The 27,252-nt window shown below is 35.2% G+C and overlaps 1 protein-coding gene across 1 annotated transcript in view; it reads left to right on the top strand.

The window, feature by feature from the left end:
• Positions 1-27,252, top strand: part of CTNNA3 (catenin alpha 3) — a 1,394,003-nt gene that overhangs the window by 129,216 nt on the left and 1,237,535 nt on the right. The window lies entirely within an intron of this gene.

Genomic DNA, 27,252 nt, shown 5'->3' with positions numbered 1-27,252 from the left:
GAGAGAAAGGAGTCATGGCTGATCTTGCAGGCTGGGTCATCCAAAACACACACTGAAAAGAGTTTGGGATACAGAGTGTTGTTATGAATTAGTATGTGAGAAGGGAAGAGGAAGGGAGCAGGATTGAGATAAAGAAGTCTGTAAGCCAGATCCACAAACCTAGATGAGTCAGCAGAGAGCTCTAGAAGGAGGAGTGCCCTCTAGTGTACCTTGTCAAGCAGAAATAGCCAGGATCTCCCCCCACCCCTTTTTTTTTCTTTGTCTCTGTCAGTCACTGGGTGCAGGTCATCCTGCCCTGGGAAGGTTATATGATGTCCAGGGATAGGGAAGAAGGAGCAGCCCCTTGCAACTGAGGAACTGACCCCTGGGGGCCATCTGCTGGCCTCAGTCCCTACAGCTGAGCAGTAAATCCTACTTGGAAGGGAGATATGGACAGTACACCTCTGTGTCTACCAGAGATAATGACAAGGTTTTTTGCTTTTGTTTTTGTTTTTTTGTTTTTTTTTTTTTGTTTTTTCTTTAGCAACTACATGGATAGCTTTCATCAGTCATGATAGGAAACACTGTGGGTGAAGCCAGTTTTTATAGGGAGATCAGAAACTCAATTTTCAACATGTTGAGTTTCAGATATTTATCAGACATTCAAGTCTGATGTCAAAGATAATTAGCTATACAAGTCAGACATGCAGTTTAATGGGAAGCAAGGTAGAGTAATGCTTAAAGATAAGGGTTTTACCAATGTTTATAGCAGCAATGACCACGGTCGCCAAACTGTGGAAAGAACCAAGATGCCCTTCAGCGGATGAATGGATAAGGAAGATGTGGTCCATATACACTATGGAGTATTATGCCTTCATCAGAAAGGATGAATACCCAACTTTTGTAGCAACATGGACGGGACTGGAAGTGATTATGCTGAGTTAAATAAGTCAAGCAGAGAGAGTCAATTATCATATGGTTTCACTTATTTGTGGAGCATAACAAATAACATGGAGGACATGGGGAGATGGAGAGGAGAAGGGAGTTGAGGGAAATTGGAAGGAAAGATGAACCATGAGAGACTATAGACTCTGAAAAGCAACCTGAGGGTTTTGAAGGGGCGGGGGTGGGAGGTTGGGGGAGCCAGGTGGTGGGTATTATGGAGGGCACATATGGCATGGAGCACTGGGTGTGGTGCATAAACAATGAATTCTGTTACGCTGAAAAGAAATTAATTAAAAAAATCATTCTAAAAAAAAGATAAGGGTTTTAGATCTCTTTATGTTGGGGTTCCTATCTCAGCTGTGGCACTTATTAGGAAAGTTATTTAATTCTCAGTTTTCTTACCACCAAAATGGGAAGAATAATAGGGCCTACATCATAGTGTTGTCAGAATCAGTAAATTAATAGTATAAGTAAAATGCTTAGACCCAGTGACTGGCACATAATAAGTGCTCAATAAATTTTAGCTCTCCTTATCGTGAGTGGAAACGACTATTTGGAGGCAAATTCTTCCCTAATGAAATCAATGCAATTAAATTACTGAAGTTATCCTGATAATGTAAAAAATAAACTCTTTGTAGGGAAGATTGTGTTTCTTAGTAATTTTATACCAGTGATACTAGCAGAAGTTAGGTCCCCCATATGTTAGTATGTAACATTTCTTGATAACTAAACAGTTAACATAAATATATGACTTAATTATTATAGTGTCCTTTATAAGATAAATACTTTTTTTACAGAATAAAGCAAAATAAAACTGAGACTTAGATAAGTTATATAACTTGCTCAAATCAGAAGCCTGGTGAGTGGTAGTATCCAGGAAGTGATCTAGCCTGATTCCAGAAAGTATTTCTAAGTTCTGTGCTATATTGAATTCTCACGGATACTATTTAATGTGCTTTTTTATGCTAAGATTCTTAGTCTGTATGAACCATCAGAGAAATTATAAATGTAACCAAGCACCTGGGTCATTTAAATAGGACTAGTCTGTATTTGGAGAATATCTAATATAGTGAGGTAAAATTTGTTAAAATGGATGGGTAGAATTGTATATAACATTTTCCATAGTACTAAACAGAATTATTTCAGGAGATAAGGTGTCCAGTTTATCCCAGACACTCACTCTATATTCTTGGAATTATAGAAGAAAACAGACGATTTCCAAATTCTTCCCTTTTTTGGGACTTCTATCTCACTTTAATTGAAAGTGGCTGCTACAGGCAAGATAAGGCAGTGGTTAGAGAGAAGGAGAAAATGTGTGTGTGTGTGTGTGTGTGTGTGTGTGTTTGTGTGTGTGTTTGTGTATAGCATTGGACAGGAGTGGGAATAGGTATAGTGATGGTGCCATCCCTTTTTAAGATAAGTGGCTGACTTCTGAACAAGGCAGGAGGGAGTCCCAAAGATATTTCCTAGAAATCTTAATGCTGTCTTAACAACCTTTGAAATCAGTTCTCAGTTAAAGCTAAGGCTGCTCAAACCAGTACAAAATATATATAAAATATCTGAGTTACAAATAGGTGCTGAGGCTGTCTGAACTAGACAAAGCAGAATTTATTGAGCATTTAGCTTTTTAAAATGGTTTTGTAAATTAAATGGTTGCATTTTTCTTTATTTACAGGAAGCTGTGTTGGTAAAAGATCCAAAATAACCTTTGCTCTGTCTTGCTTCTGCAAATGTAATACTATGAAATAAACTGATGTAGTAAATACTCTGTTGGGAGTAAGTCTCATTAAATGTTTATAGTGTGGAAATGTATCAGAGTGCTTATTCAACAACTACCATGCTGAAGCTTTGTTAAATCTTTCATTCTGGTTCACGGCTGGTTGTGGGTATGCAATCCGAGATTTATTGGTAAAGGAGAAAATAGAACTTGAATTAGAACACTATGCAAGCTAAAGGGGTTGATTCATTGGAGAGCCTGTGAATTATAGGGTGTTCTTTTGCATTTGTGACTGAATAAGAGTTGAGAAGAGTCAAATTATAGATTAACAGAATTTTGAAAATACTTTTAAGCAAGAAGCTTTGCCAGTGAATATTTCTTTGACACTCCAAGTCCATTAAGAATATTTTCTCTTGTGCAGTACGATAAAGTAGCTTTTATAATCATGGTCTATAAGAATTATCCAGATCCTCATGTGATAAAGATGATAATAACAAGGGTTTTTTTTTTTTAGTATTTTTTCATTTTCAAAGAACTATCATTTTTATTTTCTTATTTTTAGATATTCATTTCTGTATCATCATTCACATATTTCTTTATTCCCTGTTGTATTTCCAACACCTAGAATGATGCTCTATACATAGTAAGTGCAAGGTGATTATCATTGAATTGAAGGAAAGAAGAAAGAAGGAGGGAAGAAAGGAAAGCATGCAGGTAGCAATGCTGTATGTCATTTTGTGATTTGGATTGAAGAGCATTTTCCCTTTACTCCTTTTTTCCCCCCTCCTTTCTCCAGCTGGTAGTGTATGGTATGTACTTGGGGTATATTGCTCTACTTAACTTTTAACTGGGACATGAATTTAGTGAGGTAACTACTAGAAACATATCTAAGTGGTAGACTGTTTAGATTTTTTTCTGTGATAAGAGAAAATTTTTCTATTCTTAGTAACTATTTAGCCTAATTTCTATCCTTAGTTTAGATTCCCTGCAACTGCCAAGATGTGCTGTCTTTACTAAGAGTAATAATTTTGAGGAATGTTTTTACCTGAAGGAGAAAACAGGACATTCCTCAGAGTAGCATTTCGCAGCTAAAGAAAAAATAGGCATCACTGATGTCTAAAAGTACTATACTATGATTTTTTTTAAAAAAAGGTTTGATTTCTAGAAATATAGTGAACCAGAAGAACTAAAAGTGATATATAAAATATTTTAAAATACATGGGTAATATGATAGGTAAATTAGGGAAATTCAGTTGAGGTCAGCAAGATACAAAGAGCAGATATCCAGACTAGCAAGCCAGCAACAGCACTGTGATGGCAGATGTGAGAATTTTTTTTTCCATTATGGCCTGTAGCTTGAATTTTGAAAGACCATGAACTAAGGACAAAAAGCAAAGCTTATATTCTGCCACCTGGAAAGTCACAAGAGAGCCTTTGCATGAAGCTGAGGATCCTTTAATTTAACCATCTTATTGAATGAACAAGGAAAACACTTTCCTATAGCAGGAGATAGGAAAACTTGGCTGGCTTAATTTTGGCTCTGGGCAGCTCAGAAAAAAGAGTACAAAATACCTTAGAAAACTTTTTTTAAGATTTATTTATTTGTTTTAGAGAGAGTGTGCGTACGCCAAGAGTGGGGTGAGGGGAAGGGCAGAGGGAAGAGAGGAAGAGGGAGTATAACAGACTTCCTGCCAAGTGTGGAGCCTGAAGGGGGGCTCAATTTCCAACCGTGATGAGATCATGACCTGAGCCAAAATGAAGAGTTGGATGCTTACTGACTGGGCCATCCAGGCATGACTGTCTTAGAGATTTTTTACCCATAACTTTATCCGTATCTGGACTTCGGGTCAGAATTCATATTATCTGAATAGCTTCTAAAACCCAAGCTGAAAATATAAAGTGGTTCTGTCTTAGCAGTACCTCCAAGTACATGCCAGAAGTAAACTCAAGTTCTCTGTGCACTTCTTACCTAGTCCACAAAAAATTCTCATACAGGTCCTAGGAAAATAAATTGTCACAACTCACAGAAATAGGCAAGATTCATGAATGAGACTTCGCAGAAAACAAACTGCAGAATCAGAACTTAAAACACTGCAGATATTGAAATTATGATAGTGAATATAAATTTGCTTAATATATATTATTCACTTATTTACTCAAGTGTAACGAGTATGGTGAAGGAACAAAAGCCTGTCAAAATTGACTGGGCAGAGCTATCTGAAATGAAAAATATCATGAAAAATTCAATGGTTAGGCAAGACAGGATATTAGAGAATTAATGATCTGAGAGATAGAGTTTAAGAAGTTCTTTATAATGCACCACAGAGACAAAAAATAAAAATATATATTTTTTAAGATTTTATTTATTTATTTGAAAGAGAGAGAGAGATCACAAGTAGGCAGAGAGTCAGGCAGACAGAGAGAGGGGAGCAGGCTCCCTGCTGAGCAGAGAGCCTGATGCGGGGCTCCATCCCAGGACCCTGGGATCATGACCTGAGCTGAAGGCAGAGGCTTTAACCCACTGAGCCATCCAGGTACCCCAATAAGTTTTAAAATATTCTAATACAAGATCCAGAAGAGAGAAAAGTATAGAAAAGATACTAAGAATTTCCTAGGATTGATAGAAGATACCAAAAGATTATTTTTTTCTAAAGATTTTATTCATTTATTTGAAAGACAGAGATCAGAAGTAGGCAGAGAGGCCGGCAGAGAGAGAGGGAAGCAGGCTCTCTGCCGAGCAGAGAGCCCGATGCTCGATCCCACGACACTGAGATCATGACCTGAGCTGAAGGCAGAGGCTTTAACCCAGTGAGCCACCCAGTCATCCTCCAGAGTATAGGTTTTTCACCTCCTTTGTTAAATTTAGTCTTAGGTATTTTATTCTTTTTGGTGTATTTCTATATGGGATTTAAAAAAAATTTCTCTTTCTGCTACTTTGTTGTTAGTGTATAGAAATGCAATGCAGTTCTGTATATTAATTTTGTATCCTGCAACTTTACTGAATTCATTTATCAGTTCTAATAGTTTTTTTTGGTGGAGTCTTTAGAGTTTTCTATACAGGGTATCACGTTATCTGAAATAGTGACAGTTTTGCTTCTTCTTTATCAATTTGGATGTCTTTTATTATTACTTTTTCTTATCTGATTACTATGGCTAGGACTTCCAGTTTTGTATTGAATACAAGTGGTTAGATTGGCCATTCTTGTCTTGTTCCTGATTTTAGAGGAAGTTTTCAGTTTTTTTCCCATTGAGAGTGATATTAGCTTTAGGCTTTCCATTTATGGTCTTTATTATATTGAGGTATGTTTCCTCTGAGTCCAGTTTATTGAGAGTTTTTATCATGAATGGATGTTGTACTATGCTGAATGCTTTTTTTGTATCTAGAAATGATCACATGGTTTTTATCCTTCTTCTAGTTAATATGATGTATCATACTGATTGATTTATGAATATTGACTCACTCTTGCATCCCTGGAATCAAACTCATGTGGTCCTGGTAAATGATCTTTTTAATGTGCTGTTGAATTCCATTTATTAATATTTTGTTGAGGATTTTTGCACCTATGTTTATTAGAGATTTTTTTGTAGTATCTTTTTTGTACTTTTGTTTTTTGTAGTATCTTTGTTAGGTTCTGGTGCCATGGTAGTACTGGCCTCATAGAATAAATCTGGAACTTTTTCTTCCTCTCCTATTTTTTGGTATAGCTTGAGTAGAATAGTATTAATTCTTCTTTAAGTGTTTGAGGAAGTTTACTTGTGAAGTCATCTAGTCCTAGGCTTTTGTTTGTTGAGAATCTTTTGACTACTGATTCAATTTCATTACTATTAATTGGTCTGTTCAAGTTTTCTGTTTTCTTGATTTTGTTTTAGAAGATTGTGTTTCTAGGAATTTACTCATTTCTTCCAGGTTGTCCAATATGTTGGCATATAATTTTGCATAATATTCTTTTATAATTCTTTGTAGTTCTGCAATGTCATTTATTATTTCTCCTCCTTTATTTCTGATTTTATTTGATTCCTGCCTCTTGTTGAATTCGACTAAAGGTTTGTTTATTTTTCAAAGACACAGCTCTTGGTTTCATTAATCCTTTCTATTGTTTTTGTAGTCTGTAGTTCCCTTATTTTCATTCTAATCTTTATTTTTTCCTGTCTTCATCTGCTATGTTTGGGCTTTTTTCTTCTTCTTCTTATTATTATTTTTTAGTTACTATAGATATAAGGCTAGAGTGTTTACTTGACATTTTTCTTGTTTCTTGAGGTAAGCCTGTATCACTAAAATTCCCTCTTAGAACTCCTTTTGTTGTGTCTCAAAGGTTTTGGGTCATTGTGTTCTAATTTTCATTTGTCTCCATGTATTTTTTACTTCCTTTTTAATTTTTTCATTGATGCCTATGTTGTACAGTAGCTACCATTGTTGTTTAGCCTTCACAGGTTTGCAGGTTTGTTTGTTTTTTTTTTCCCGTTTTTTTCCTTGCAATTGATTTTTTATTTTCTAAAATTTTTAAAAGGTTTTATTTATGTTCCAGTTAGTTAACATATAGTGTAATATCAGTTTCAGGTGTACAATATATTCAGCACTTCTGTACAATACCTGGTGCTCGTCATTGCAAGTGAACTTTTTAATCCTTATGACCTACTTAACCCATCTCCCCATTCACTTCCCCTTTGGTAACCATCAGTTTGTTACCTGTAGTTAAGAGTCTGTTTCTTGGTTTGCCCCTCTCTCTCTCTCTCTTTTTCCTTTGTTTTGTTTCTTAAATTCTCACTATGAATGAAATCATATGGAAGTTGTCTTTTTGGCTGACTTATTTCACTTAGCATAATACTCTAGCTCCATCCATGTCTTTGCAAATGCCAAGATTTCATTCTACTTTTTTTATGATGGAGTAATATTCCATTGTATATATATGCTACCTCTTCTTTATCTATTCATTGGTCAATGGGCACTTGGACTGCTGCACTTGGACTGCTGCCATGATTTGTTTATTATAGACAATGCTTCTACAAAAATCAGGGTGCATATATTCCTTTGAAGTAAAATTTTTGTATTTTTTGGATAAATATCTGGTGGTGCAATTGTTAGATTGATGGGTAGTTCTAGTTTTAACTTTCTGAGGAATCTTCAGACTGTTTTCCAAAGTGGTGGCACCAGTTTGCATTCCCACCAGCAATGCAAGAGGGTTCCCCTTTCTCTACATCCTTGCTAGCATCTACTGTTTCTTGTTGATTTTAGCCATTGTGACATGTGTGAGGTGTTACCTCATTGTAGTTTTGATTTGTATTTCCCTAATGATGAGTGATGTTGAACATCTTTTTATCTGTTGGCCACCTGTATATCTTTGGTAAAATGTTCATTCTTCTGTCCATTTTTAAATTGGATTATTCACTTTTGGGTTGAGTTTTGAAAGTTCTTTATATGTTTTCAATACTAATCCTTTATCAGATATCATTTCCAAATATCTTCTCCCATTTTGTAGATTGCCTTTTAGTTTTGTTGATCGTTTCCTTCACTGTCCAGTTGCTTTTTATTTTGATGAAATACCAATAGGTCTTTTTGCTTTTGTTTCCCTTGCCTCAGGAGACAGAGCTAGAAGGAAATTGCTGCAGCCAAATGTCAAAGAGGTCACAGCCTGCACTCTCTTCTAGGATTCTGTGGTTGTAGGTCTCACATTTAGGTCTTTCATCCATTTTGAATTTATTTTTGTGTTTGGTGTAAGAAAGTGGTCCAGTTTCATTCTTTTCCATGTTGCTGTCCAGTTTTCCCAGTACCATTTGTTGAAGAGACTTTTTCCCATTGAAAATTACTTCCTGCTTTGTCAAAGATTAATTGACCATATATTTGTGGGATCATTTCTGGGTTTTGTATTCTGTTTTATTGCTCTATATGTCTATTTTTGTACCTGGACCATACTGTTTTAACCACTATAGTTTTGTAATATAACTTCACAAGTCCAGAATTGTGATGGCTCCAACTTTACTTTTCTTTTTTAAGGTTGCCTTGCTGTTCAGGATGTTTTGTGGTTCCATGCAAATTTTAGGATTTTTTTTTTCTAGCTCTGTGAAAAATGCTGGTAGTATTTTGATAGGGACTGCATTAAATATGTAGATTGTTTTGTGCCAAAACCAGTAAGATACCTAGGAATAATTAGGAATAATCCTAACCAAAGAGTTTAAAGACTTGTACTCTGAAATCTATAAAACATTTATGAAAGGAATTAAAGATGACACAAAGAAATGGAAAAACATTCCATGCTTATGGACTGGAGGAACAAATATTAAAATGTCTATACTATACTTTTAATATAATTAATTTCTAGTTTCATACCACTGTGGTCAGAAAAGATGCTAGATATGTTTTAAGTCTTCTTAAATTTATTGAGACATGTTTTGTGGCCTAAAATGTGATCTGTTCTGGAAAAAGTTCTGTGTGCCTTAGAAAAGAATGTACATTCTGCTTTTTTGGGATAGAATGTTATATATTTCTTTTAGGTTCATCTGGTCGAATGTGCCTTTCAAAGCCACTATTTCCTTAACGATTATCTGACTGTATGATTGATGTAAGTGGGTTGTTAAAATCTCCTACTCTTTTTTGTTAAATTTAAATTCAATTAGCCAACATATGGTACATCATTAGTTTTGGATATAGTGTTCAACAGTCCATCAGTTCTGTATAACACCCAGTGCTTATCATATCACATTGCCTCCTTAATGCCCGTTACCCAATTACCCCATTATCCCACCCACTTCCTCTCCAGCAACCCTGAGTTTGTTTCCTATAGTAAGTCTCTCATGGTTTTTCTCCCTCTCTGATGACTTTCCATTCAGTTTTCCTTCCCTTCCCCATGATCCTCTGTACTGTTTCTTATATTCCACATATGAGTGAAACCATATGATAATTGTGTTTCTCTGATGGACTAATTCCACTCAGCATAATATCCTCCAGTTCCAACCATGTTAATATAAATGGTGGCCTAATAATATTCCATTGTATGTATATACTGCATCTTTATCCATTCATCTGTCAATGGATGTTTCTGCTCTTTCCCACAGTTTGGCTATTGTGGACATGCTGCTATAAACAATGGAGTACAGGTGCCTTTAGATCAGTCTCTTACTATTTTTGTATTCCTGTCAATTTCTTCCTATAGATCTTGCCCTAGGTATTTAGGAGCTTCTATGTTGGCTGCATAGATATTTATAATTGTTGTATCCTTTTGTTGGATTGATCCCTTTATCACTGTGTAAAGCCCTTTGTCTTTTTTACAGTCTTTCTTTTAAAGTCTACATTGTGTGATATAAGTAGTGCTACTGCAGCTTTTTTTTTGCCTCCATTTGCATGGAATATCTTTTTCCACCCCTCACTTTCAGCCTGTATATGTCCTTAGGTCTCAAGTAAATTTCTTATAGGCATTATTTAGATGGGTCTCACTTTTTACCCATTTAGTCACCCTGTGTCGTTTAATTGGAGCATTTAGTCCATTTACATTTAAATAATTATTGATAGGTATGTACCTATTGTCATTTTATTATTTTCTGGTTGTTTTTGTAGTTCTTCCCTATTTCTTTCTTCTCTTGCTCTCTTCCCTTGTGGTTCGATGACTTTCTTTAGTGTGATGCTTGAATTCCTTTGTTTTCATTTTTTAAAAAATTTATTATAGGTTTTTAATTTGTTGTTACACTGGATTCATATATAAGATTCTATCAAGCGCCAGATTTTTACACTGTTCTCCATGTTTTATGTATATGATGTCACGTTTTGTATCTTTTTGTGTATCACTTGACTAATTTTTGTATAATAATTGGTTTTGCTACTCTCGTGTTTTAACTTCCATACTGACAGTATATGTGATTAATATGCTACCTTTGCTGTATGTTTGCTTTTACCTGTGAAATTTTTTCCTTTCTTTTATTTTTCTTTCCTTTCAAGTAGTTATGGCCTTTCCTTGCCACTTTTAAAGGGTTCCTCTTAATATTTTTTGTGATGTTGGTTTAGTGATGATGAAGTTATTTAACTTTTGCTTATAAAGCTTTACATTTCCTTCAGTTTTGAGTGATAACCTTGTTGGGTAGAGTGTTCTTGTTTGTGGGATTTTTTTTTTCCTTTCAGCACTTTGCATGTATCATGCCATTCTCTTCTGGCCTGCAAAGTTTGTGATGAAAAATCAGCTGATATCTCATAAGTTTTCCTTGTATGTAACTGTTTTCTTTTCTCTTGCTGCTTTTACAATTCTTTCATTAATTAGTTTTTACCATTTTAATTATGTTTATTCATTATTATGCTTATTGTTATTATTTATTATTATGTTTAATTATCATTTTTGGACCCAGGTATCTGTTTCTTTCTCCATATTAGGCAAATTTTCAAATAGTATCTCCTTAAATAAGTTTTCTATCCCCTTCTCTCTCTCTCTCCTTTTTGGATCCCCCTATGATACAAATGTTATTATGCTTGATATGCCAGTATTCCCTTAACTAATCTAAAGAATACCAAAAATGATGAGTGAGAGAGTGAGAAATGAGAGAGACCCACACCAAGAAACAGTATAACCAAATTGCCAAAAAATAATGACAAAAAGAAATTTGAAAACAACAACAGAATTAACAGGAACCTTGCTGACCAAAAGGGAATGTGATGATACATTCAAGTTTCTGAAAGAAAAGGAAATACAAATCAAGAATATTATACCTGCCAAAATTGTCCTTCAAAAATGAAGAGAGGATAAAGGCTTTCTCAAAAATGAAAGGGTTCATTACCAGTAGCTCTACCTACTGGAAATGCTAAAGGGAGTTCTTCAAATTGAGATGACTGGACTCTAAGCAATATAAGAGATAAGAAAATATGAAACTCATTGGAAAAGGTAATTATATGGACAAAACAGAACACTGTTATTACTATAATGGTGGTGAGTAAATAATTTTTAATTTTTATATTAATGTTAAAAGACAATATATTCAAAATAACTAATGAAATTATGTTAATGGATACACAATATAAAAGGATGTACATTGTAACATCAGAAGGGTATAATGGAAGGTGGAATAGAAGTTTAGTTTTTTGTATGCAATTAATGTTAAATTCTTATCCGTTTAAATTAGACTGTTATATGATGTGTTATATAAACCTCATGGTGATCACAAAGAAAAAACTTGTAGATACATAAAGGTAAAGAGAAAGGATTTAGGGCATACTACCACAAAAAGTCTTTAAATAAAGGAAAACAGCAAGAGAGGAAGAAAGGGATAAAGAAATTATGAAACAATCAGATAAGAGCACACTCACAGTTGTAAGTCTTTACCTGGTAATAATTACTTTAAATGTAAATGGATTAAATTTCTTCAATCAAAAGACATAGAGTGGCTAAATAGATAAAGAACCAAGTTCTAACTATAAACCATCTATAAGAAACTCACTTTGGTTTTCATAATATGCATAGGCTAGAAGTGAAGGGATGGGGAAACACATATCTTTGGGAAAATACTAGGAAACGGAATTTAACAGTACATTAAAAGGATTGTATGTCATGACCAAATGGGATTTATTTCTGGGATGCAAGGATGGTGCAGCATACCCAAATCAATTAGTGTAATACAGCACATTAATGTAATGAAAGATAAAACCCCCATGAACACCTTGAAGCTGCAGATGCAGTATTTGACAAAATTCATTATCCTGTTCATGATAAAATTTCTCAACAAATTAGATTCAGAAGGAACTCTTTTCAACAATAAAGCCCACCTATGTAAAGACTATATGTGAAAACCTCGTAATCAATGAGGAAAAACTTAAATCTTTTCCTCTAAGATCCAGTACAAGGGAAGGAGGCCTATTCTTACTACTTACATTCAACATAGTACTTGTAGTTCCAGCCAGAACAATTAGACAAGAAAAAAAAGTAAAGGTATTTGTAAATTGGAAAGGAAGAAGTAAAACTCTCTCTGCTGCCAAAATTACATGATCATGTAAGTAGAAAACCCTAAAGATTCAACAACAAAAAAACCTGTTAGAAATACAATAAACAAATTCAGTAAAGTTGCAGGATACAAAATCAACACAGAAAAAAGTTGGTTGTATTTCTAAACACTAATAATGAACTGTCTTAAAAACAGTTTAAGAGAACAATCCCATTTATGATAGCACAAAAAATTTGAATACTTAGAAAAAACTTAACCAAAGAGTTAAAAGACTTACATATTGGAAACTGTAAAACACTGCTGAAGAAAATTAAAGAGGATACAGAAATTGTAAAACATCTCATTTTTATGGATTGAAAGACTCAATGTTGTTAAAATGTACATGCTACTCGAAGTATCCACAAGGTTCAATACCAACACTGTGAATATCTCAATGGCATTCTTTACATAAATAGAAAAAAATGATAAAATTCATATAGAACCACAAAGACCCCCAAAACAATCTTGAGAAAAAAAGAACAAAGTTGAAGGCATTACACTTCCTAATTCTAAGATATATTACAGAGCTAAAGTAATTAAAGCAGTATGATATTGGCATGAAAAACATACGATGGAGCAGAATAGGTCACCCAGAAATAAATTCAGACATTTATGGTCAACTGATTCTTGAGAAGGGTAGTAAGAATACAGAATGAGTAAAAGTGTAGTCTCTTTGATGTTAAAATAATAAGAAGTGAGAGATGTCCTAGCTGATTTCTCAAATATAGTTGGTACAAGACAATGGATTCACCCTTTTAAATCCTGAGAGCATAGCTACTAAACTTGAATTTTTACACCATGGAATTATATTTCAAGAACAAAGATAAAGACATTTTTACACAACTATGAAGTTGTGTAGTTTGTCAACAACTTCACTGAAAAAATTACTGAAGAGAAAGAAAAAAGTTACAAATGCAAGCGTTTGTAAGGAGAAGAAATGATAAATATATGGGCTTATTACTGCTCAAATATTAACTTTTATAAAGGATTAATATTTATGTATACTTAGTATAATTAAAAATACAGAATTAATCTTCCCAGATATAATAGCATATAGTTAAGTAAAAAGGGAATAAAAGTTAAATGTTCTAGGATTTTATTATTTTTTGGAAGAAAGATAAAGGTACTTTTCTTGGAAGAAAGATAAAGGTATTGATTTACTTTAGACACTCCAAGGAAGCATGTTAAACATCTACAGTAACTACTGAGAAATGTGTAACAATATACAACATAACTTGAAAATGTAGAGAAGGGACAAATAGGATGAGAAAATATGAAACTTGGTCTATACAAAGGAAGAAAGAAGTGGAGAGAAAAAAAAACCCTAGGAAAAATATGGGACAAATAGATAATAGAAAATATTAAAATAAAATAAATAAATAATAAAATGAATCCAGATATCTCTGTAATCATAATAAATGTGCAGTAAAATCTATACTCTTCAAAGCACTAATACTTAGAGCTTAGAATAGAAACCAAAATCTAGGTATATGTTGTTTATAAGAAGTTCACCTAAAGTAAAAACGGGAAGTTTGTCAAAGGATGAAAAAAAAAAAATCCAAGAATTCCTAACCAGAGAATGCTGATATAGCTATATTTTTTTCAAAAGAAATTGCTAATGATGATTACTATCTAGTGATAAAAGTTTAATTAATCAAGAGATTATAACATGTATTTTTCAAGGACACATGGAAAATGAACAAAAATGACCATGGGATTTTCAAAGAACTGGTATCTGCAAGCCACCTAGAATTATATTTGGGTAATAAGTGAAATTACCCCACTATTTGGAATCTTTTTTGAAAAGCACATTTGTCTAACTATTGGATCAAAGAATAAATTATAATTGAAATAAAAAAATATTTATAGCTGGAAAATAATGAAAATAACACAATTTGAGAGCTATAACTAGCGGGAGTACTAAGAGGGAAGTTTATCAACTAAAATACTTACATTAGGAAATAACAAAAGCTGAAAATTAATAAAACTATTCATATTTATATTCCTCACTATCTAGCACAGAAACATATTGTTTCTACTTCAAGTTTGAAAGAAAACAATATAAGAGAGCTAGAAGGAATAAAATAATAAAGATAAGAGTAGAAATTAATTAAATCACAAAGATACTACTGTGAAGATCAACAAAGCCAAAAGTGTGTTTTTTGCAAAGTCTAATAAAATTGTCAAATTGTTGGTCTAATACACTAGAAAGAATGACTGATTTGAAAGCAGCATGTAAGAGTGAAAAAGCATAACCATGGAGAATATATTAAATATTCTAAAAACTGTGATATTGGGGGGCGCCTGGGTGGCTCAGTGGATTAAGCCGCTGCCTTCGGCTCAGGTCATGATCTCAGGGTCCTGGGATCGAGCCCTGCATCGGGCTCTCTGCTCCGCAGGGAGCCTGTTTCCTCCTCTCTCTCTGCCTGCCTCTCTGCCTACTTGTGATCTCTCTCTCTGTCAAATAAATAAATAAAATCTTTTTTAAAAAATGTGATATTGGGAGAATGTTAATGAACACATTTATACTGATAAAAAAGAAAAATTGGAAAAGTTCCTATTAAAAATATGACTTACTGGGACCCTGGGGAGTTCAGTCTATCAAGCACCAACTCTTGATTTCAGCTCAAGTTATGATTTCAGGTTCTTGGATTTGAGCCCCTTGCGGGGTTCTGCATTCACGGGAGAGTCAGCTTCAGGATTCTCTCTTCCCCTCTGCCTTTCTCCCCCTCTAAAATAAATAAATACATCTTTAAAAAATATAACTTACCAAAATCAACTCAGGAATAGATAATATAAATTAAAGAATTAAGTTGAATTCGTAGTTAATAGTTTTTACTCAGAACAAACACTAGGCCCAGATACATTAACACAGAGGTATTACAAACCCTTCTGGGGATATGTCAGTATATTCCTTTTTTTTTTTAGCTTTTAATTTTATTTGGTTTTTTTTATTAATATACAACATATTATTTGTTTCAGGGTATGTCAGTATCTTCTTATGTAACTTCCTAAAAACGGCAAAAGAAGTATCCGCTTTTCGATTCATTACATGAAGCTGGTGGAACCGATACCAGCACTACACAGGACACATAGGAAAGGAATTCACATGCAAATCTAAGGATGCAAAAATCTTAAAATGTGAGCGAACTGTTTAGCGATAAAGAATTCATTATGACAAACTCTACCTCTGAAACTAATAATATACTATATGTTAATTAATTGAATTTAAGTAAATAAAAACAAAACAAAAAAATTCATATGAAAAGTTGAATTAATTCTAGGAAAGTGATGTTAGTTCAATATTAGAACATCTGTTGATGTTATTTACCATAGAGAAAAACAATATTTTAATCTCAGAGGACAGAGAAAACATTGGAAAAATTCAATATAATTTAAAACTTTTAACAAGCTAGGAACAGAAGTGAATTTTCTTCACTTGGTAAGGGTTTCCATAAAATTCTACAGTAAACTTAGCAATTACATTTGAGTTATAAAATTCCTCTTAAGATTAGGAATGAGACCTAATAATGAATAAAAATGAATAAATTATGGCAATACATATTGACATGAATAACAAATCATAAAGGTTTTATAAAACAAGCAATGTAAGAATCTGTACATTTTTTCCATTTATATCAAGGTTGAGACATGTTGAGAATGCAGCACTAAACCATATATATATTTTTTAGTGGTACAAACATATCTGGTAAGCTGTTAAGAGAAGGGTGGGTATAATTAATGCAAAGTTTAGGGGCAGAGGGGGTGAGGAGAGAGGGTATGTAGTCACATCGGGGGATTTAAAGCTATGAGCATGTTCTTTTTCTTAAGCTGGGTTTTTAACAGAGATGATTATTATTGTTGTTGTTAATATTATCTTTAGTGTGTTATATATGAAGTAATTATTAAAATTTAATAAAATATGTTAAAATGGAATAAACATGAACATATGTGATGTTGCAATGTTCTCTTTAAATTTAATAGATTTTGTTAAATCTAGTTTTGCATGAGGTATTGTGCTGGGTTATTGGCTTATTAGTAGCACCTTACATTTGCAGTATTTAGTGTGTTTATCTGCATATTATATTATTAGGGCCAGATTACCCTCTATTTGTTAACAGGTCAAGAACTCTTATGTGTTTTATAGGGCAGCAAACTATTCTTCTGTCAAGATGTATTAACCTTGTTCAAGGTCAAATAGATGGGAATTAGGAAAGTTAAAACTTGAACTCATTTCTCATGAACCCCTCCCCCAATACTTATCCTTTCCAAATAATAGCTCCTGTGAAAAAGGGTAGTCAGTGTTGGAATATAATAGGTCTTGAGTTTAATACACTTATTTGTTTATGTACCTGCCTTTCCATACTAGATGAGTTCATGAGCAGAGGAATGATGTCTTATTCATATTTATATTTTCCATTGCCCACCACAGTGCCAGGTACATAGTAATTGTTTAATAAATATTTGTTGATAATGAATTGCTGGCATTTGAGAACATGATGAAAGACTTTAATAAGTCTAATATATCATCTATCTTGATGATTTAAAATGGAAAGGAATGAGATTAAGCCGCTGCCTTCGGCTCAGGTCGTGATCCCAGGGTCCTGGGATCGAGCCCCACATCGGGCTCTCTGCTCAGCAGGGAGCCTGCTTCCCTTCCTCTCTCTGCCTGCCTCTCCACCTACTTGTGATCTCTGTCTGTCAAATAAATAAATAAAATCTTTAAAAAAAATAAAATGGAAAGGAATGAGTTCATTATAAATAAAATATTTGGATAATAATGATTGCTTGACCTTGCTTACTCTTGGCCTCTTGGGACTATTAGATATATGTTATAGAGAATTTTCAGCTTTTATGATTTCATAAACCTGATGTCAAGCTTAGAAAAAGGTTTTAGGTGGCCAGATATAATAATGATTTTTATTTCTTTTCTCCAAAAGTTGGAGAATCTGCAATTGAAATGCTGAGCAGAGCTTTAAAACAAATTCTTATGAAGTATTTGTATTACATCAATCAGTTTATCATCAATATTTATTAAGTAACTGTTCCTTATTCCCATGTTGTCATATGCTTCATGAAACTAGAAAAGAAGTAAAAAAAATTGTCTCCAATCCTGAGAATTGTATACCTGTTTAGGGAATGAGAATAACATAAACAAAATATTAGAGTCCAACACAGTATTGCTCCTTCAAATCCTCAGTTATATGTTATCAGTTGGTTTCTCTGGGAAGATGATTCTGGAATGGAATTTAGTTCTAGGTAATGTTAGTTTAATGTTAATTAGGGAGTGCTCCACTGAAAAATACAAACAAGATGTAGCATGGAGGAAAATAATTTTTGAGGATTAATTTTGCTATTCTTTTAGATCTTGAGGACATTTACTTAGTTTATTTTTAGTCTTCCTTATTTTTTTCCTTCCTTGCTTCAAAATAAATTTATTCACAATGTCAGTTTTCCTCTGGGCATCTTATACTTGAGATGAAATACATTTCTTTCTCTTTTTTCAAAATAAAAGTCTGTATCTATCAACGAATCATCTATCTATATACCCTTTTTTTTTTTTTTGCCTACGACTCGCAGAAAGCTGTTTTTAAAATTTTTAAAGTGGCTTTTGTTTGCTTTTGTCATTCTTTTAAATTAATATCTAGTTTCACTGAATTTTGGTCAAAATATTAGTCTTATTTTGTAAAATTTTTGGAATTTTTTTGAAACTTGTAAATTTCTTTATGGCTTAATTTATAGTTTTGTGAAAGTTGCACATATATTTGAAAAAATGTGCATTCTCTCTTTGCTCAATAGACCATTCTAAAAAATCCATTACCTTAATTGTAATAAATTATCTGCATTCTTTCTCTTATTTTCTACATCACATGTTTGAGAGAGGTGTCCTGAATTTTCCCACATTACAGCAGAATTCCATTTTCTCCTTGTATTTCTAGTGGCATTCCCCCCCATATATTTAGAAACTTATTTATTGGCCTCAGAAATATTCTTGACTATTGTGACTTCCTGATGGATTGTACCTTTTATCCTTATGAAATGTTTCTTTGTCTGTTTCATAGTGTCTGCTCTGAATTCTATTTTGCTGGTATTAATGTTGATATTCATGGCTTTCTTTCTATTAATGTTTTTCTGATATATCCTTGATATTTTTATTCATTTATTATTAAATTACCCAATTTCACAAAGAATGAATGAATTTATTCTTGTAAAATAATCATACAATTACAGAAATATGTAAAGGAGTTGTTAGTGTACTTTTTTATTCCACCTTCATTCCACTCTAATTGCCAGAGGTAACCCACTATTAAGGATTTTGTGTATATTTTCCAGACCCTTTTCCAGGCAGAGGAATTTTTTTTTCTCTTGTTATTTATTTATTTTCTTTTCTGAAACTCCTGTTAAGATGGATGTTGGCCTATCTGGGTGAATCTCCTGGCTTTTAATTTTATTTCTCATACTTTGCATATTCTTGCCATCTTTCCTTTTGGTGGAATTCTTTGTTTCTTTATTACTAATTTTGTTATTAGGTGTGCATTCTGCTGTTTGAGTCTTCAGTTTTGCAATTTTTATAACCATTATGCCATTTTTAGTTTCCAAGAGCATCTATGGTTTTATTGTGGGTATTCTTTTTGTAACTATGATAGATGATTAAATCTCTTTGAGGATATTAATTATACTAATTATATTTTCTTAATAGTTTAGTACTTCTCCTTGTTGAGTTTGAGGCCTCTCTTTAATTCTCTTGGTATTTCTCAAATGTTTGGCAATTAACCACTTGAAAAGGATCACTTTGGGTGCTAATAAGAGTGAAGATTTCTGTTCCCATTTTAGATCTACTGTGATGATGGGTTCATGAATATTTTTCAAGAAACAAGTTTCCCAGGCTCACTAAATGTTGAGAACCATCAGTCTAGATTGTATAGTACCAGTAGCTGCAATGAATTTTACATCTTGGTTAAAACTAAATATTAATGTAATTTCCGTGTAGTCATCATAAGGTCCTTATTATAGTAATGTTAGATCAAGTTGTTATATTGAAGGAAGGAGAGTAAGAAGATACAGAGGCTCCTTTAGATCAAAAAAGTGGTTTATCTTTCCAGAATAGGAACTTCTTGTCCTTTGTGGTGGACATTGCCTGGATTCCCCAGTCAAAGATCCCACTCTGATTTTTTTTTTTAAAGATTTTATTTATTTATTTGACAGATGGAGATCACAGAGAAGCAGGCAGAGAGAGAGGAGGAAGCAGGCTCCCTGCTGAGCAGAGAGGACCCTGGGATCATGACTGAGCTGAAGGCAGAGGCTTTAACCCACTGAGCCACCCAGACACGCTCCCCCACCCCCACTCTGAGTTTTAGTTACAGCTCCCACAGGGTGTCTTATGCTGAAGTCTCTGGGGATCCATTTTTGGAATACAGGGTGGCTGTGGATTGGAGGGGCAAATAATACATCTTTATTTTAAAAGATATGGATCTGAAATTTAACATTTTAATTATTATTATTAATAATAATAGGTGACAATCCATAGTAGTTGGCAATACCTAAGACTTTGTCACAAGTAGAATCCCAGGTATTTTCAGGGGTGCCTGGATAGCCAAGCTGTTTGAGCCTCTGACTCTTGCTATTGGCTAAGGTCATGATCTCATGGGATGGAGCCTGGCATTCAGCTCTGTGCTCAGTGGGGAGTCTTCTTGAGATTCTCCTTCTCCCTCTCTTCCACTCCCGTTTTGTGCTCTCTCTCTCAAATAAATAAATAAATAAATAAATCTTTTTTTAATTTATTATTTTTTATAAACATATAATGTATTTTTATCCCCAGGAGTACAGCTCTGTGAATCGCCATAGCACAATAGCACTCACCATAGCACAAACCCTCCCCAATGTCCATAACCCCCTTCTCCCTCTCCAAACCCCATCTCTCCCCAGCAACCCCAGTTTGTTTTGTGCGATTAAGAGTCACTTATGGTTTGTCTCCCTCCCAATCCCATCTTGTTTCATTTATTCTTCTCCTATCCCCCTAACCCCCATGTTGCATCTCTACGTCCTCATATCAGGGAGATCATATGATAGTTGTCTTTCTCCGATTGACTTATTTCACTAAGCATGATACCCTCTAGTTCTATCCACGTCGTCGCAAAGGGCAATATTTCATTTCTTTTGATGGCTGCATAGTATTCCATTGTGTATATATACCACATCTTCTTTATCCATTCATCTGTTGATGGACATCTAGGCTCTTTCCATAGTTTGGCTGTTGTGGACATTGCTGCTATAAACATTTAGTGCAATTGCTGGGTCATAGGGTAGTTCTATTTTCAACATTTTGAGGAACCTCCATGCTGTTTTCCAGAGTGGTTGCACCAGCTTGCATTCCCACCAACAGTGTAGGAGGGTTCCCCTTTCTCCGCATCCTCGCCAGCATCTGTCATTTCCTGACTTGTTAATTTTAGCCATTCTGACTGGTGTGAGGTGATATCTCATTGTGGTTTTGGTTTGTATTTCCCTGATGCCAAGTGACGTGGAGCACTTTTTCATGCGTCTGTTGGCCATCTGGATGTCTTCTTTGCAGAAATGTCTGTTCATGTCCTCTGCCCATTTCTTGATTGGATTGTTTGTTCGTTGGGTGTTGAGTTTGCTAAGTTCCTTATAGATTTTGGATACTAGCCCTTTATCTGATATGTCGTTTGTAAATATCTTCTCCCATTCTGTCAGTTGTCTTTTAGTTTTGTTAACTGTTTCCTTTGCTGTGCAAAAGCTTTTGATCTTGATGAAATCCCAATAGTTCATTTTTGCCCTTGTTTCCCTTGCCTTTGCCGATGTTCCTAGGAAGATGTTGCTGCGGCTGAGGTCGAAGAGGTTGCTGCCTATGTTCTCCTCAAGGATTTTGATGGATTCCTTTCTCACATTGAGGTCCTTCATCCATTTGGAGTCTATTTTCGTGTGTGGTGTAAGGAAGTGGTCCAATTTCATTTTTCTGCATGTGGCTGTCCAATTTTCCCAGCACCATTTATTGAAGAGGCTGTCTTTTTTCCATTGGACATTCTTTCCTGCTTTGTCGAAGATTAGTTGACCATAGAGTTGAGGGTCTATTTCTGGGCTCTCTATTCTGTTCCATTGATCTATGTGTCTGTTTTTGTGCCAGTACCATGCTATCTTGATGATGACAGCTTTGTAATAGAGCTTGAAGTCCAGAATTGTGATGCCACCAACTTTGGCTTTCTTCTTCAATATTCCTTTGGCTATTTGAAGTCTTTTCTGGTTCCATATAAATTTTAGGATTATTTGTTCCATTTCTTTGAAAAAAATGGATGGTATTTTGATAGGGATTGCATTAAATATGTAGATTGCTTTAGGTAGAATGGACATTTTCACAATGTTTATTCTTCCAATCCAGGAGCATGGAACATTTTTTCCATTTCTTTGTGTCTTCCTCAATTTCTTTCATGAGTCCTTTATAGTTTTCTGCATATAGATTCTTAGCCTCTTTGGTTAGGTTTACTCCTAGGTATCTTATAGTTTTGGGTGCAATTGTAAATGGAATTGACTCCTTAATTTCTCTTTCTTCAGTCTTGTTGTTGGTGTACCGAAATGCAACTGATTTCTGTGCTTTGATTTTACATCCTGACACTTTACTGAATTCCTGTACAAGTTCTAGCAGTTTTGGAGTGGAGTCTTTTGGGTTTTCCACATATAGTATCATATCATCTGCGAAGAGTGATAGTTTGACTTCTTCTTTGCTGATTTGGATGCCTTTAATTTTCTTTTGTTGTCTGATTGCTGAGGCTAGGACTTCTAGTGCTATGTTGAGTAGCAGTGGTGATAATGGACATCCCTGCCGTGTTCCTGACCTTAACGGAAAAGCTTTCAGGTTTCTCCATTGAGAATGATATTTGCGGTGGGTTTTTCATAGATGGCTTTGATAATATTGAGGTCTGTGCCCTCCATCCTTACACATTGAAGTTTTGATCAGGAAGGGATGCTGTACTTTGTCAAATGCTTTTTCAGCATCTATTGAGAGTATCATATGGTTCTTGGTTCTTTCTTTTATTAATGTGTTGTATCTATCACATTGATTGATTTGTGGATGTTGAACCAACCCTGCAGCCCTGGAATAAATCCCACTTGGTCGTGGTGAATAATCCTTTTAATGTACTGTTGAATCCTATTGGCTAGTATTTTGGTGAGAACTTTTGCATCTGTGTTCATCAAGGATATTGGTCTGTATTTCTCTTTTTTGGTGGGATCTTTGTCTGGTTTTGGGATCAAGGTGATGCTGGCCTCATAAAATGAGTTTGGAAGTTTTCCTTCCATTTCTATTTTTTGGAACAGTTTCAGGAGAATAGGAATTAGTTCTTCTTTAAATGTTTGGTAGAATTTCCCTGGGAAGCCGTCTGGCCCTGGGCTTTTGTTTGTTTGGAGATTTTTGATGACTGTTTCAATCTCCTTACTGGTTATGGGTCTGTTCAGGTTTTCTATTTCTTCCTGGTTCAGTTGTGGTAGTTTATATGTCTCTAGGAATGCATCCGTTTCTTCCAGATTGTCAAATTTGTTGGCGTAGAGTTGCTCATAGTATGTTCTTATAATTGTCTGTATTTCTTTGGTGTTAGTTGTGATCTCTCCTCTTTCATTCATGATTTTATTGATTTGGGTCCTTTCTCTTTTCTTTTTGATAAGTCTGGCCAGGGGTTTATCAATCTTATTGATTCTTTCAAAGAACCAGCTCCTAGTTTCATTGATTTGTTCTATTGTTTTTTTGGTTTCTATTTCATTGATTTCTGCTCTGATCTTTATGATTTCTCTTCTCCTGCTGGATTTAGCCTTTCTTTGTTGTTCTTTCTCCAGCTCCTTTAGGTGTAGGGTTAGGCTGTGTACTTGAGACCTTTCTTGTTTCTTGAGAAAGGCTTGTACTGCTATATATTTTCCTCTCAGGACTGCCTTTGCTGTGTCCCACAGATTTTGAACCATTGTGTTTTCATTATCATTTGTTTCCATGAATTTTTTCAGTTCTTCTTTAATTTCCTGGTTGACCCATTCATTCTTTAGAAGGATGCTGTTTAGTCTCCATGTATTTGGGTTCTTTCCAGCTTTCCTCTTGTGATTGAGTTCTAGCTTCAGAGCATTGTGGTCTGAAAATATTCAGGGAATGATCCTAATCTTTTGATACTGGTTGAGACCTGATTTGTGACCCAGGATGTGATCTATTCTGGAGAATGTTCCATGTGCACTAGAGAAGAATGTGTATTCTGTTGCTTTGGGATGAAATGTTCTGAATATATCTGTGATGTCCATCTGGTCCAGTGTGTCATTTAAGGCCTTTATTTCCTTGTTGATTTTTTGCTTGGATGATCTGTCCATTTCAGTGAGGGGAGTGTTAAAGTCCCCTACTATTATTGTATTATTATTGATGTGTTTCTTTGATTTTGTTATTAATTGGTTTATATATTTGGCTGCTCCCACGTTAGGGGCATAGATATTTAAAATTGTTAGATCTTCTTGTTGGACAGACCCTTTGAGTAGGATATGGTGTCCTTCCTCATCTCGTATTATGTTCTTTGGCTTAAAATCTAATTGATCTGATATAAGGATTGCCACCCCAGCTTTCTTCTGATGCCCATTTAGCATGGTAAATTGTTTCCCACCCCCTCACTTTAAATATGGAGGTTCTTCGCATCTAATATGAGTTTCTTGTAGGCAACACATAGATGGGTTTTGTTTTTTTATCCATTCTGATACCCTGTGTCTTTTGATTGGGGCATTTAGCCCATTAACACTCAGGGTAACTATTGAGAGATATGAATTTAGTGCCATTCTATTGCCTGTAAGGTGACTGTTACTGTATATTGTCTCTGTACCTTTCTGATCTACTACTTTTAGGCTCTCTCTTTGCTTAGAGGACCCCTTTCAATATTTCCTGTAGAGCTGGTTTGGTGTTTGCAAATTCTTTCAGTTTTTGTTTGTCCTGGAAGGTTTTTATCTCTCCTTCTATTTTCAATGATAGCCTAGCTGGATAGAGTATTCTTGGCTGCATGTTTTTCTCGTTTAGTGCTCTGACTATATCATGCCAGCTCTTTCTGGCCTGCCTGTCTCTGTGGATAAGTCTGCTGCCAATCTAATATTTTTACCATTGTATGTTACAGACTTCTTTTCCCGGGCTACTTTCAGGATTTTCTCTTTGTCACTAAGACTTGTCAATTTTATTATTAGGTGACGGGGTGTGGACCTATTCTTGTTGACTATGAGGGGGGTTCTCTGCATCTCCTGGATTTTGATGCTTGTTCCCTTTGCCATATTAGGAAAATTCTCTCCAATAATTCTCTCCAATAGACCTTCTGCTCCCCTCTCTCTTTCTTCTTCTTCTGGAATCCCAATGATTCTAATGTTGTTTTGTCTTATGGTGTCACTTATCTCTCGAATTCTCCCCTCGTGGTCTAGTAGCTGTTTGTCCCTCTTTTGCTCGGCTTCTTTATTCGCTGTCATTTGGTCTTCTATATCACTAATTCTTTCTTCTGCCTCATTGATCCTAGCAGTGAGAGCCTCCATTTTTTATTGCACCTCATTAATACCTTTTTTTATTTCAACTTGGTTAGATTTTAGTTCTTTAATTTCTCCAGAAAGGGCTTTTATATCTCCAGAGAGGGTTTCTCTAATATCTTCCATGCCTTTTTCGAGCCTGGCTAGAACGTTCAGAATCGTCATTCTGAACTCTTGATCTGACATATTACCAATGTCCGTGTTGATTAGGTCCCCAGCCTTCAGTACTGCCTCTTGTTCTTTTGTTTGTGGTCATTTTTTTCCGCCTTGTCATTTTGTCCAGATAAGAGGATATGAAGGATCAAATAAAATACTAAAAGGGTGGCAAAGACCCCAGAAAAATGCGCTGTAACCAAATCAGAAGAGACCCCAAATTGTGGGGGGTGGAGTGGGAGAAAGGGGATAAAAAGAGGTTCAGAAAAGAAAAGAAAAAAAATTTAAAAAATAAAACAAAGAAAAAATACAGAAAAGATAGAAAAAATACATATTTTAGATAAACTAGTCAAAAAATGTTAAAAAAGAAAAGGGTAAAAGTTTTTAAAAAATTAGCAGAAGAAGAAAAAAGAAAGAAAAAAAATTGAAAAAAAAATTGAATTAACCACAAGACTAAAGAATCATGGGGAGAAAGCCATGAGTTCCATGCTTTGCTTTCTCCTCCTCTGGAATTCCGCTGCTGTCTTAGGTATTGAACCTGCTTTCCTTGATAGATGAACTTCGTCCTGGCTGGATATTTTGTTGATCTTCTGGGGGAGGGGCCTGTTGTAGTGACTCTCAAGTGTCTTTGCCCAAGTCGGAACTGCACTGCCCTTATCAGGGGCGGGACTAAGTAATCTGCTCGGGTTCGCTTTTGGGAGCTTCTGTTCCCTGAATGCTTTCCGTAGAGTTTGGAGGATGGGAATGAAAATGACGGCCTCCTAGTCTCCGACCTGGAGGAGCCAAGAGCCTGGGGCCCCACTCCTCAGTGCGCCCCAGAGGACAGCACCCAGTCACTTCCGTATCCCAGCCTCCAGCCACGCTCCGAGCTCACCCAGCCTGCGACCAGTTCAAGGTAACCCCGAGCTGAGAGTTCAGTCTGTGGCTCTGTCTCTGCAGCCGGCTTCTCCATTCTAACACCTGCAAGCTCTCCGACACTCCGACACCCCCGATCCTTCTGTGACCCTGCGGGTCCTGGGGCCACGCTGACCCCACGTGGGCCTCACCCCGGTTTAGCCTCTGGAGTAATGTCCCTCAGTGGAACAGACTTTTAAAAGTCCTGATTTTGTGCTCCATTTCTCCGCCACTTGCCAGGAGCCAGCCCCTCCCCCCGCTGTCTATCTTCCCGTCGTTTTAGATTCACTTCTCCGCCAGTCCTACCTTTCAGAAAGTGGATGATTTTCTGTTTCTAGAATTGCTGTTCTTCTTCTCTTCGATCTCCCATTGGATTTGTAGGTGTTTGTAATATTTAGATAAGCTATGGAGCTGATCTCCTGCTACCTGATGTAGTCTCAGCCTGCTACTTCTCTGCCATCTTTGCATTCTATAGTTTTTGATGTAAAAACTATTTTGTCTGATGTGGCCTTATCTACTCTCTTTTGATTACCATTTTCATGTAATATCTTTTTATAGAATTTCAGTTTCAGCCTATCCGTGACTTTAAAGCTAACATAAGCCTCTTTTAGGCAGCATGTAGGATTTTTATTTTTTTAAATATCTATTTAGCCATTATGTGTCTTTTGATTGGCGAGTTTAATTCACTTACATTTCAAGTAATTATTGATAGCTAAGGACTTCCTATTGCCATTTTTTTTCTATTTTGCAGTTCCTTTGTTTCTTTCTTCCTTTCTTCCTATCTTCCTTTGCAATTTGATGGTTTGTTATTTTTTGTGTAGTATGTTTTGATTCCTGTATCATTATCTTTTCTGTATCCACTAAAGGATTATTATTTTTTTAAAGATTTATTTATTTGAGAAAGAAAGATGGAGGGCATGAGCAGGGGGAGGAGCAGCGGAAGAGAGGGAGAGAATCCTCAAGCAGACTCTCTGCTGAACCTGGAGTCTGACACAAACCTCAATCCTATGACCCTGAGAACATATCCTGACTTGAAATCAAAAGTCAGATACCTAACTGATTGAGCAACCCAGTCACCCCAG

This window comes from Meles meles, chromosome 13 (genome assembly GCF_922984935.1).
Source record: "Meles meles chromosome 13, mMelMel3.1 paternal haplotype, whole genome shotgun sequence".
Lineage (NCBI taxonomy): Eukaryota > Metazoa > Chordata > Mammalia > Carnivora > Mustelidae > Meles > Meles meles.
Note: the sequence above shows the minus strand (reverse complement) of the source record. Positions and strands in the feature narration are given on the sequence as shown.